The 13,370-nt window shown below is 34.3% G+C and overlaps 1 long non-coding RNA gene across 1 annotated transcript in view; it reads left to right on the top strand.

Moving 5' to 3' along the window:
• Positions 1–12,466, top strand: part of LOC100726696 (uncharacterized) — a 136,207-nt gene extending 123,741 nt beyond the window's left edge. Inside the window, exon 7 of the long non-coding RNA XR_010047705.1 lies at positions 8,922–12,466. This is a non-coding gene — a long non-coding RNA (uncharacterized LOC100726696). The remainder of the gene's footprint in view (positions 1–8,921) is intronic.
• The last annotated feature ends 904 nt before the right edge of the window (positions 12,467–13,370 follow it).

Below are 13,370 nucleotides of genomic sequence, written 5' to 3'. Positions count from 1 at the left end.
ACAGTGCTCAGATGAAGAAATAACAAATGGCAAATAAATACATGAAAAAATGTTCAGCATCATTGGTCATCAGAGAAATGCAAATTAAACAACACTAAGGTTCCATATCACTACATAAAGGATGGCCAGGATAAAGAAAACTCCAACAACAAATGCTGGAGGGCTACCAGGAAAAAGGAACTCTTCTGCACCGTTGATTGGAGTGTAGACTGGTGCAAGCACTGTGGAGGTCAGTCTGGAGATTCCTCAAAAGGCTGGGATTGGAAATCCCATTTGACCCAGCTATCCCACTTCTGGGCATATTCCCAGAAGAACTGAAAACAACATACCACAGTGTTACATGTGCATCTATGTTTATAGGAGCATAGTTTATAATAGCTAGATCTTGGAAACAACCTAAATGCCCATCAACTGAGCAATGGATAAAAATGATGTAGTTTTTTTATTCAATGGAGTACTACTCAGCTATAAAGAGTGATCACATTGAGATACTTATGAGTAAATGAATATAACTGGAGACCAAACTCATAAGTGAAATGAATCAAACTCACATCTGTATATACTATATTGTCTCCCTAGTGCAAGAAATGGGAATATCTTATGTAAGATATAAAAAACTCAATAAATACAGTGAAAGGATAAAAATCTACTTAAAGGGGGAAAATAATATCTCAGGGAAAATGAGGAAAAAGAAAAAAATCTATAATTATATAAACACACAGTATAGCTAAGATGATTGTGCTGCAAATTCTATAAGTTACTGGAACAAAATAGTTAACATTCCTAGGAATGAAACAATATTGCATGTTATTGTATGGTGATCTGAGAAACTCTTATCATTATGTAAAACAGCAACCTCAGTTATGCTCCTACTACCTTGTTTTGAAAGTTTAGATTATCAGTGTTTTGGCCTCTTTGCTATTGTTAATTTTTGTTTTGTGTTTTTCTAGGAATTTGTTTTTTTCCCCCTCTAATACAGAAAAGAAAAGGTATAAGTGTAGAGACTCATACATGCATAAAACTTCTCCTAAAAATTTTATGGGAATCGATTATATAATGCCTGGTGAAATGAACAGCTACTTTGAAGAAAAAGAGACACTAAGGTACCCGGTGCTGATTCCATAGTGTCCTGCTGTGAAATCCAGCATTACTATTATTCATTGTTCAGAGTGGTTTCAGTCTGTTTTATATTGTTCAATTTCAACATATATGAAGGTATGGATAGCTATTTTGAAGAGAATGAGAGACACTATGGCAGCCATTGTTGATTTCCCTATGATCTGGTTTTGAAAGCCTAAAATACCTTCATCATCCTGTTCTGATCAGTTTAATACTATTTTGTTTTGTATGAGTTCATTGTGTATGAAGATATGGACAACTATTCAGAAGAAAATAAGAGACAGTAAGATAGACATTGATGATCTCCTGTTGTCTTGCTTTAAGATCTGTGTGTCTTACATTGTGTTCTTCTGATCTGCTTTTTTCTGTTTAATTCTATCCTCTTTGAAGTAAAATTTAAAAAAATTAAAATCTATTTTAAAAAAACAAAATTTCTGGGTTGTATATTTTATCACTACTACCACAACAAAAAAAAAAAAAATAACAGGGCTAGAGAATGATATGCCATGTGACTGCTAATCAGAAGTAAACTAAAACAACTGCATCATAATTTCAGATAAAATTAACTTCAGTAAAAGGAAAATTAAAAGTGACAAAGGGGACATTAAGTGAAATTAAAGTACTAGTTTGATTACATGTTTGAGATATGCAGTGACACAAATTAAGAAACCTCACAGTTGAAGAACTTCTGCCTTATAATTCACAGCAGTAGATAATATACCAATAACTTCACTGTATCCAGTGAAATTGCATGTAGTAGTTAACGGTTGCAGCCTCATGTTTTTGAACTTTTATTCCTAAATATTTCACCTTTTTTATTTTATTGTAGGATCTCACAGATGTATTACAAGATCTAGAAATAGTACTTATTTAGAGGATACTGGCAGACTCAATAGGTCACAGTGATAAAAACAAGATTCAGGCTCTCTGCAATTATGATGAAAGATACATTGCTCTTCTTTTTCAACATATTTTTATAAGCTTCCTGCATTTGTGTTGGCTGCTGTGAAAGGAAGTATTTTTGCCACTCTCAGAGTTCATATGATTAAAAATCTGTAATATATCTTTCTTGGTAATAGTATTACTAAAATATGAATGTGGCTAGAGAGGCACATGTAATCATCATTAGAACATTATCCTAAAAATACTTAATTTGCAATTTAGGTAAAATATAATAGGTTTGCATTTCATGTTGTATTATTTGATTGGCATTTGAATGTATTTAATGTTCTTTCTGTTTTCTCTAGGGCTAAGTAATTTTAAATATCATTGCATTTTTTTCCTGGAAAAGTATCAAAATTCATATATGGCTTAACACATCTCTTCAAGGGAAGTGAACATGTATTCTATGAGTAATCCCCTAGGTAAATCTGCATCTGAACAAAGGAGCACTAAGATCAACTTTCAGTGTTTTTTTTTCTATTTTTCTACACTGAATAAAAGTACAATTCAAAAATTACACCAAGAGCTTTCTATCATTTATGATTAGTTATACACGAGTGGAATCCATGTAAGGGAGGAACAGAAGGTAGATTAGTTGACAGGGATGGTGGTGAAGATGTGGTTGGGAAAGGAGATGGCATGTTGGGGTGGTTGGGGAGAGTAAGAACTAGACCTTTGACATCTATTTTGGAAGTTAGTTTCCCACTTGTAATAGTTTTTTTGTCACTTCTTACCTTAATATGGTAAGTAAAAGTAGGTAGTGTGTCCTTGTCACAGATGATTATTCTTCCAAGCACTGAACACTAATCAATTTTTCAGATCCTATTGATACCCTTTTCTCCCTATGTTAAAAACGCTTGATGCATTGTCTAAAAATGGAAGGCAGAGGACATTGTTAATAGTGTATCAGGATTTAAAAGCCACATTAATCTTATCACTCTGTTTAGTTTGATTTTATTCTGTTCCAGTCTGTCTACTCATACTAGATTTGAGGGCACAGACAGCTATCCCAAAGCAATAGGATATACTATGGTAACTATCCTTAATTTCCTGTTAACTTAACTTGAATCCCTGTATTACTTACGCTGTCTTCCTGTGACTGCTCTTATTTGAATCTGGTTTGTTAGACTGCTGTTTTGTCTTGACTGATTTTATTTGAATTTGGTAGGCTTGATAGTATCAAGTCTAAGAACAGAGGCAATTACTCTGAAGATGACAAGATGTGATAGAATATCCATCCTGGTTTGATTATTAACTGCCTTTGAAGTCCTATAATGTTTCCAATGTTTTGTTTTTATTAACATTGCTAGGTAGTGCTGTTCAGTTATATTATGCCTGATGATATACACAATTCTATTGAAAATAACAAGAGATATCATAATAACTACTATAAGATCACCTAGTATTGTGGTTTTATTTTATTTTATTTTATTTTTTATTTAAGAGGAAAAAGAGAAAAACACAAAACAAACCAAAGCAGCGTAAGGGTACACGCAATACAGAACTACAAAAAAAACAAAACAAAACAAAACAAAAAAACATAACAGTAAGAAATCACCTGCTAGTAGATTACACACTATCTTCTTGAAAATAGTTCCTCAAATCACAGTATCAAAGAACACAAGGTGGACATTCAAACAGGGAGACTGCAAACAGCTGTGTTCAATGTTCCAAAAACATTGATAAAGTCAGCTATTTAACACCCCCAAACACACTTGCTGTTATATCCATTAGAGCTCTTTTTCTTTTTTTTTTTTCCCTCTCTTTTTTACAACAAAGAATGGCCAAGATCAAGAAAACCGACAACAAATGCTGGAGAGGCTGTGGGGAAAAAGGAACTCTCCTGCACTGCTGGTGGGAGTGTAGACTGGTACAGCCTTTGTGGAGATCTGTCTGGAGATTTTTCAAAAAGTTGGGACTGGAAATCCCATTTATTCCAACTATTCCACTTCTAGGCATATTCCCAGAAGAACTGAAAGCATCATACCACAGTGATATATGTGCACCTATGTTTATAGCAGCACAATTTGTAATCGCCAGATCTTGGAAACAACCCAAGTGCCCATCAACTGAGGAATGGATAAAAAAGTTGTGGTATTTCTATACAATGGAGTATTATTCAGCTATAAAGAAGGATCACATTGAGATATTTATCAATAAATGGGCGCAGCTTGAGACCATACTCATTAGTGAAATAAATCAATCTCGCATGTGTGAATACCGAATAGTTTCCCTAATGTAAATAATGATTCAAATATATAAAAATATGTGGTAATCATGATTCCCCATTAGGTGGCCTTGAAGCCTTATAAAGTTTTCACTCATTAATTAGAAAGGCTTTATTCTGGGCTTCTTGATATGAAAATATTTGAAGCTAGAGTATATGAAGTTTTATCCAAATATTTCAAGGAAAAAGACACTATGGTAACTACTATTAAGTCAGGTTATAAGGTGGTGAAGTACTAGGTTGTTGAAACAGTCATGCTGTGACCTCTATTGTTATATTGTTATGTCCTGTTTTATCTCAATCTCCCCCTTATTGTTTCAAAAAAAAATTATTTAGTCATTTCTTATGTTTGTCTTAATTAAAGAAAAAATTCAAAAAAAATTAGGATATATAAATAGTAACTCTTTTTGATTTCCTATTAACTTGTTTTGAAGTCCTGTAGTACTCCCATGATCATGTTTTGACTGATTAGACTCTGTTCCATTCTATATGATAGTATCAAGTTTGAAGACATAGGCAACTACTTTGAAGACAATAAGGTTCACTAAGATACCCATTCTGGTTTGACTATTGTCTTCTTTGGAAGTCCTGTAATGTTTACAATGCCTAAGTTTTATTGGTCTTGTTCTCTACTGTTTTGTCCTACTTTATAATATCTAATGAGATAGACAATTCTTTTTAAGGAAACAAGGGACAACGTTGATAACCATTGTTGATAAACTTGTACTCTGTTCTACACCATGTGCTATGTCTATCCTTGGTATTGACTGACAGCTTTGTTTTGCCATATTTGACTGTATTCTTCCCCCCCCCCAAAGAAAGTAATAAGCACTAAGGAGTAATAAAATCCAAGATGTGTAAATTTTGTAGTATTGTGGTTTTATATGTCTTTATCATTTCATGTTTTTCTAGGAACTTGTGTTGTTATCTTGTTTTGAAAGAATAGGTATATGTGTAGAGATTCATGAATGTGTAGAACTTCTAACAGTTTACAAGAATAGATTCTATAATGTATGATGTAATGAACAGATACTCTGAAGAAAATGAGACACTAAGATACCCAGTGCTAATTCCATGGTGTCATGATATAAAATCTAGCAAAACATTTATTTCCTGTCTAGAGTGGTGTTAGTTTGTTTTCTTTTGTTTGATTTCAACATATGTAAAGATATGGACAGCCATTTTGAAAAGAGCGAGAGACATTATGGCAGCCACTGTTGACCTCCCTATTGTCTGGTCTTGAAGACCTATAATGCCTTCATTATCCTGTTCTGATCAGTTTAGTACTGTTTTGTTTAGTAAGAATTCACTGTGTGTGAAGATATGGACAACTATTAGGAAGAAACCAAGAGACAATATGATAGTGAAGGTCTCTGGTGGTCTTGTCTTGAAGTCTGTGTTTCTTAATTGTTTTCTTATGATGTTTTGTTCTGTTTAATTTTACCCTTTTTTTTTTAAAAAAAAGCTCTTGATGCTGGGAGAAAATCATTTGAAATTTGAAGACTAATAAGGATTATTTTTCTTTTTTAACTTAAAGAAAAATGAAGTGTTCTATTTACTTATTTTAAAATTGGGAAGTGTGAGCACAAAACGTTTCCATACCTTCTGACCTTTGGGAGAAAACTTTTCTCTCCGTTGATCCTTAGTAGGCCAAATGAGACTGAGCCATGAACTAAACCAGATTTTCAGCCTGAGATTTCCTAACCTTGACTCTAAGTTAGCACTTCCCAAACTCAGCGCTATTTATATGCAGGTCCCATTATTCTTTGTTCTGGAGACTATTCATTTACTAAGATATTTTAGAAGCTTCTTACCCTTTTCAATGAGATGTCAGCAACATGCCTCCCCCTATTTGTGACAACTAAGAATGTCTCTAGATACTGCCAAGTGAGTGGTAGGATCATTCTGTGGGATCTCCACCTCCTGTTTGAGGAACACTGCTGTGTGTTATTTATTGACGAAGAATATTTTCCAGCTTTTAGTTTTAAGTATTTTATCTTATTTGAAGAATTTTGGTACAATAACTGTAAAAAATAACCTGGGAACGTATTGCTACTTTAGAACTGAAAGGGCAAAGTCTTTCCTTCATGTGAGAATTTAATGTTCTAGCCTTTGAGTTGTTAGTTTCGTATTTTTCAGTTGTATGTTGTGAGTCTTGTATTTTTCAGACTAGGTGGGAGGTCATTAGTGGGTCAGGAATAACCATGTGGAAATCCACAGGGTCACAATATAAAATGTATTTCTCCAGAATAACAGACATTCAAAGCAGCTGGTCTAGTGAAAGCACAACCTTCTCTTTTGAACCAGATTATTCTAAGTATTTAGTCCATCTCAGTAGGTGACAATTATGCTATTTATGTAGTCAGGTTGAACTTAGTAAATACTGTATTCTTTGAAATAGGAGGTATTCAAACTTGGCCAGAGCAGTAGACAAGATACTTGACTTTTAACTTTGATTTTTAGTGTTTATCATCTTGCTTGCAAGACTAGGAAGCTCTGAACTCTGTCACATATTTTAGAACATTCTTGGCACATTCCTTGTGGACTCTTCCTCCCCCCCCCCATTCTTAAAGAAAGACAGCTCTGTTTTAATTGTTTTCTTTATCACCATGTATGCAAAAGATCTGTTTTTATCAGTTTATTAACTTATGTAGAATTTATACTTTATGGTGTAAAGGACAAGAAACATTATATTTATTCAAGATCAAACAGCATAAAGACATCTAAAATTACTCTAACCACTCTACTTGTATTGTTTCATAAAGCACATTTTAAAATGTCCTTGGGTTGACTAATTGGCTATGGGGGATGCATTAAACAATCTGTTGTTGCAAACTTATGGATAAACATTTCGGTTACTCTAAAAGCAGCCTTAGCTTTTGTTTACTAAAGAAAACACTAATATTTTGAGTTATTTCATTTATCCAGTGGTTTTTAAAGATTATAACACTTCTAGCAAGCACACATATATTTAGTATTGCTCTTTAAAAGTAGGCCAGGAGAGTGGCTGGAGATACAGCTCAACAATATAAGTGCTTGCCTGGCAAGCACAAGGTCCTGAGTTTGATTTCTGATTTAAAAAAAAAAATAGACCAGGGATGAATATTAATACAAACTCAAGGGTAAAAATTCTTTGTCAGTTAGGGATATGACTTCTAAGTATTATCATAAGAGTTACATGATTTGTTTCTTCATTAAAGTTGGTAGTAGTTTGGAATTAATTTTTCATAACATTTCCTTATTCATACCATTAATATTGATTATCTACTACTTACTAGATACTATGTAAAATTTTTATGTGTATAATTTTTATGCATATAATTTTAGGTGTATCATTTTTGTTAAAATTTTTATGTGTATAATTTTTAAAATTCATCTGTTCTAATAAGTGATATAAGTACTTTTAAAAGTAATAAATCAAGTAATTTCTCTTATAATTGTGTTCATAGTGAGGTTAAAACTCAGCAGCATCACATTTAATACAGTTTTTGTGTAAATACTGTACTATTCCAATAACATGATTATAAATAACTTTTAAGGAAGAGAATACTTCTATTTTAAAAGTATATATTTGTGATCCTGTCAGAAAGGGATTCATATGAATCCCATAGTCATACATTAGTCATCCTATTAAAAGGATGTGATTCATTTGAATTGTGTTGTTAATGAATGCTAAATAATACAGTTGTAACAACAGCCGAAACTTGTAAATGAACATTTAATCAATGCCTCCTGCATACTCAGTGAATAAAATGAGGGATGCAGATATTTCATTTTTACAAACAATAAGCTGGTAATCTAAGTTCTTGTATTTACTTGCTGAAAAATAAATGAAGCAAATGTCAGAACCATCATATAAACGTAATTTTTCTTTATCTTTAATAAGCTATTAAACTTTTAATTATTTTCTCTATTCTATAGGAAGAAAATAGAGAAGGAACAACAAAACAGTCAAATTTCAGTAGAATATAAACTTAAACTTAAAAATCAACTACTTTCTTTTTGGTCTTTTTTTTTTTGTTTTTGTTTTTGTTTTTGTTTTTATTGGTACCAGGGATCGAACTCATGACTGCCTGCTTGCAAGGCAGGCGCTTATGCCGCTGAGCTAAATCCCCAGCCCCTAAAATCAACTACTTTCAAGAGGAATGATTTGTAATCTGTAATAGGATCAATAGTTTGCCTAATTTTTATCATATGTTAACTGTTATCAAGAAATAATCTTGCTTCACAGGAGATTTTAGGAGCTGGTGATTGTTAAAAAAAAAAGTGAAGCTACTCACATTTTTATATTAGTTATTTTAAATAGTTTAAATTGGTATTGTTTTAAATATTAGGCCATTTTGATATTTATATATTTGTAACTCTTTAAGTTGGGTTTTAAGATATGTTCAGATTGTAAAGGTCTTTGACATTATAAATTATATAAGTAATCATTATTTGAACCTGACTTGATTTTTCTTGGCCATTGTGACTAGATATGCTAAGAGCTATGCCATTTTATTTTCTGTAAAGATATACTGGTGGTATAAATATCTGAGGTCATGCATATTTTTAAATCACCATTAAAAAATCTTGATTACTCAGAAGTTTAAAACAAAAGAACAGTTTATCACCCCACCTTTTTTTTTTTTAGGTGATGGATGCGGACACACTGTACTAGGCCTTGAAAGTGGAACTCTTGCATCTATAAACTACCCTCAGACCTATCCCAGCAGTACCGTTTGCAAATGGGAGATCCATGTCAAGATGGGAGAATGAATTCGGGTCAAATTGGGTGATGTTAACATTGAAGATTCTGATTCTTGTCATTTTAATTACTTGAGAATTTATAATGGAATTGGACTTGGCAGAACAGAAATAGGTAGGACATTTTATTAGAAGTGTATTTGTAGTACATTTTTGCTTTAAGTTTCAAAACTAAAGCAGTTTCATATTTAACATTGAGTAACTGCTGCATGAGGCAGTATGTGAGAAATTATTGAAAGTGTAGAAATCTCAAATTTGAATCTTTTGTAAAAGGAAGGTTATCTATTTACACTTCTAGTACATTTGTGTTGGTACCTTTGCATAAGATGCTACTGTACTACAAAGAAGGAAGAAATTATCCTTTGTGTTTTCCATTGATCATTTTGTTTACAGTAGAAAATACAAGCATGATTCATGCTTAGGAGACTGTGTAATAAGAAGATGGGTTTTGGATCCAAACAGCCTGAGATAAAGGCTTTACTCTGCCATGAATTGATTGTATGATCTTGGGCAATTCACTTTACTTTTCTATTTTCTCATTTATGAAATAGAGAATGAAACTAATTCAAATAAAGTCCTAGCAGTTACACCAGACACATATATTTAGTAAATAGTAGTTATCATTGTACTCTTGTTTAAAAAGTCATTCTCAATTATAGCTGCATACTACAGGTCTTCTGAGACTTAAAAAAAAAAACATTGTATATGTGGTTCCCATCATAGACCAGCTAAATTAGAATTGATTGAGTGAAACCAAGATCTCAGTTTGATAAAAGTTTTTCAGGAAAATTTACTTTGCAACCAAAGTTTGGAACCTTTGGTTTAGAGATCAGTACCATTCTTAAGGTACTTAAAAAGTAAAATTTGAAAGATTTACAAGACAGTTTTGGTGAAGTAATGTTACAAATTAAGAACTCTAGAATTTTCTTTGTTTAGAAACATTGATTGGTGCTGGTGTATAAAATGTCTTTTAGAACTATAATAGGTATGTAGGATTCTGTTTTTAATACACTGCATTCATTGTCAGTTCTCCCCATGTCTAGCCAGATCTTTGACTTCTCTTACACACCAGAGGAAGGATTTCTGCTGTGTTTCTCTGGTTGATGAGTGATAACCAGTTGTCTCTCATCAGTTCTTGATTAACATGTTAGCTTGATCACAACCTACATAGTTCCATCAATATAAGGTATCTGATAACTTGTAGAAATTCAGATTACAGAGAATGTAGAAACAATTTTTACTCTTACTAGTAGAAGACCACTAAATGTTAAATGCCTGCTGACAGTGCAGTAGAGGGTGGGCACTATCACCTGAACATTCTTGAAACAACATTGAGAAAAGGTGAGTCCCAGCCTAGTCAAGCCTATAGTACTTTACAAGTTGTAAAGGAGACAAAGAAATATGTTTTACTGATTTTATAGTCTAACTTGTACATACATATAGACTAAATTAAAAATAAGAAAAGATTTATAGAAAAAGTGGCCTCATTTCTTTCACATACAGATATCATTTTAAAAAAGAGAGGTGGAGGAGCTATTGAACATTGAGGCATATCAGCTAGAGTAATGTGTTGGTCTTGATTCTTTTAAGACAAAGTCTCAATGCAGTCCAAGCTGGCCTTGAACTCAAGACAGTCCTCGTGCCTCAGCCTCCCAAGTGCTGGAATTACTAGCATTTGTTTGTACCTGGCTCTTGTTTGATACTTGATTCAAGTTAATTTTTAGAAGGAAGTCATTTTGAAGGTATCAGTGGTGCTGAAGGTATAGGTCAGTGATAGAGTGCTCACCCAGCATGTGGACATCCCCAGATTTGGTCGCTAGCACCTCCCCCCACTCTCTCACACACACATACACACTCTCCATCTCACTCTGCAATTTCAAAGAGGAATAGACATCCAGTGACAGTAAAGAATGATAATTGTAGATGTGATAATGTTATATTTTTATTGTAACTTGTTGGAGACACTCTGAAGTTCAGTTAAAATGTTGAGGGTATATTTTTAAATATTTCTGGACCACAAAAAGGCAAGCAAAACAGGGCAGCACTGTCGATGTCGCTCCTGGCCGGCAGGAAGGACACACGACAAAGTCTGGCAGTGGACAACCTTTTCTTTTATTTTCCTTCTCCGTACAGCCTGCCCTGGGATCGCTCCCAGCCGAAGCCTCCTTTGGTCCGCTCCCCGCGGCTCCTTCTGGGCTTCTACTTCCGGGCTTCTTCTTCCCCCCCAGGGGTGGCACCAGTATATATACGGATACAGTGTCCAATCATGTTAAAGTAAGCAAGGCAAGCTGATTGGCTAACATCATCAGTTGCCAGGCAGACTATATTGTTGAGCGGGTTGCTTACGCGGTAAGCAGGAAACTAACGTGCTCGATGGGAGGGGTAATCTACCTCAGGCTTTACTCTTTACTACAGGCCTCACGTCCGCCAAGTGAGGCGCCCGGGTTCGGGGCTGCGGCTCCCAACACAGCACATTTGGGAAGTTGAATGCAGGACACACAAGAGTTGTTATGCTTTTCTCTCATTGTGTTGTTTTGAATATTCTTTTAGTGAAATGTTTTTAAAATCAAAAGACAAGGGAATTGTCTTTGGACAATAAACAGTGATTCTTCTGCTAGAGGGAAATAGTGACATGGGAACAATTTGGGCTTCAGATTTTAAATTTCTGGGGTGTTCTAATCATGGCTTCAGGAGTTTCTTGCTGTGGGTCCTTCCTGCAAGGCATTGACCCTACCCAGGTTGCAGAGTTGTCTCTATACCTTAGGAAGGGCAAGTGAAAGAAAATATTGCCTTGCCTGGCATGTTGAATGATTCTTAGCTGTTCCTTAGTTGCATTGAGTTTGTTTTTCCTTTAGTCTCTCTTCATCTGAATGAAAACAAAGCTACAGAAAGATCAAAGGGCTGGTGATGATAGTTGCATCTGAACTTAGTTTGTTACCCGTTCCCATGGCCCATATTCTCCTGGGTCCTCTGTTCTGATAATCACCAATGGTTATTGAGAGGAAAGCAAGTTTCCTTGCATACTACAGGGAAGATCATTTAAGAATAGTCCTTGTTGAGCTGGGTATGGTAATGCCTTCCTGTAATATCAGCAATTGGGAAGCTGAGGCAGAAGATTGTTGGAAGTTGGAGACGAGCCTGGGCTACAAAGTGAACTTAGAGGCAGCCAGAATTGCATAGCAATTCTTTTTTTTTTCCATTTTCTTTTTTGTCTTTTTCATTTTTATCGGTACCAGGGATCGAACTCACGACTGCCTGCTTGCAAGGCAGGCGCTTATGCCGCTGAGCTAAATCCCCAGCCCCTGCATAGCAATTCTTAAAAAGCATATCTTAAAAAGACAAAAGAAAGAGAGAGAGGGAGAGGGAGAGAGAGAGAGAGAGAGAGAGAGAGAGAGAGAGAGAGAGAGAAAGAAAGAAAGAAAGAAAGAAAAAGTCTCTTTAACATAAACCTACATAGAAACATAGGGTTCAATATTCAAGTGATAATGATGCTAGATCTTTTTCCCTTTGTTTTTTTCTAACTGCCCCTTCTGGAAAGACACAAGTCCAAATAAGCTCCATTTCACTAGAATGATAGATACTATTGGTATAAAAATAGGTTTTTAATTTTATGTTAGTTTCAAAAACTTTTGGGCTGAGAATTTAGCTCAGCAGTTCAAATGCTTGCCTGATAAATGTGAGATCGTGAGTTCAATCCCCAGTATCAAAACAACAAATAAATAAACAAATAAAAAGAATTTTTCCCAAGAGAGATGTTATTATGGAATAATAAATAAAAGGAGATTATTTAGGGGAATTATTTCTCAAGGAATAATTTATAAAAATCATAAGCTTAAAGAATATATGGCAGTTAGGCAGCTATTTTATGTTCTCTTAGGGCTAATGTGTAATAATATTTAATACCATAATTATGATTTTATACAACTACTTTCTTAATTGCTAAACTGTACAGTAATTTTTGTGGAATAACTCCCAGCATTAGTAGTACTAATTTCACTTGGAGACATTGATAGGTTGTATATGTTTAATGTAGGAATTACTGGCTGTCTATACCTGACTTCTCTTGCTTTTTAGGTACATTGTATTAGAATGGGAAAATTTTATTAAGTCTTGAATTTCCCTTTTCCTTTCTTCCTTTCTCTTCTCTTCTCTCCTGGCCTCCCATCCCTTCCCCTCACTTTCCTGCTTTTCCCCTCCTTTCTGGTCTCCTTCTCCATCCTTCTTTTTCCTTTCTTTCCCTTCCCTTTCCTTTAGATTGAACTCTGGGTTTTGCTTTATTTTGAGACAGAGTCTTGCTAAGTTGCCCAGGGTGGGCATAAACTTGTTATTCTCCAGT

Source organism: Cavia porcellus, unplaced genomic scaffold (genome assembly GCF_034190915.1).
Source record: "Cavia porcellus strain 051 isolate PalLab524CR breed Dunkin Hartley unplaced genomic scaffold, mCavPor4.1 scaffold_5, whole genome shotgun sequence".
Classification (NCBI taxonomy): domain Eukaryota; kingdom Metazoa; phylum Chordata; class Mammalia; order Rodentia; family Caviidae; genus Cavia; species Cavia porcellus.
This window is presented reverse-complemented; position numbering and strand designations above follow the sequence as displayed.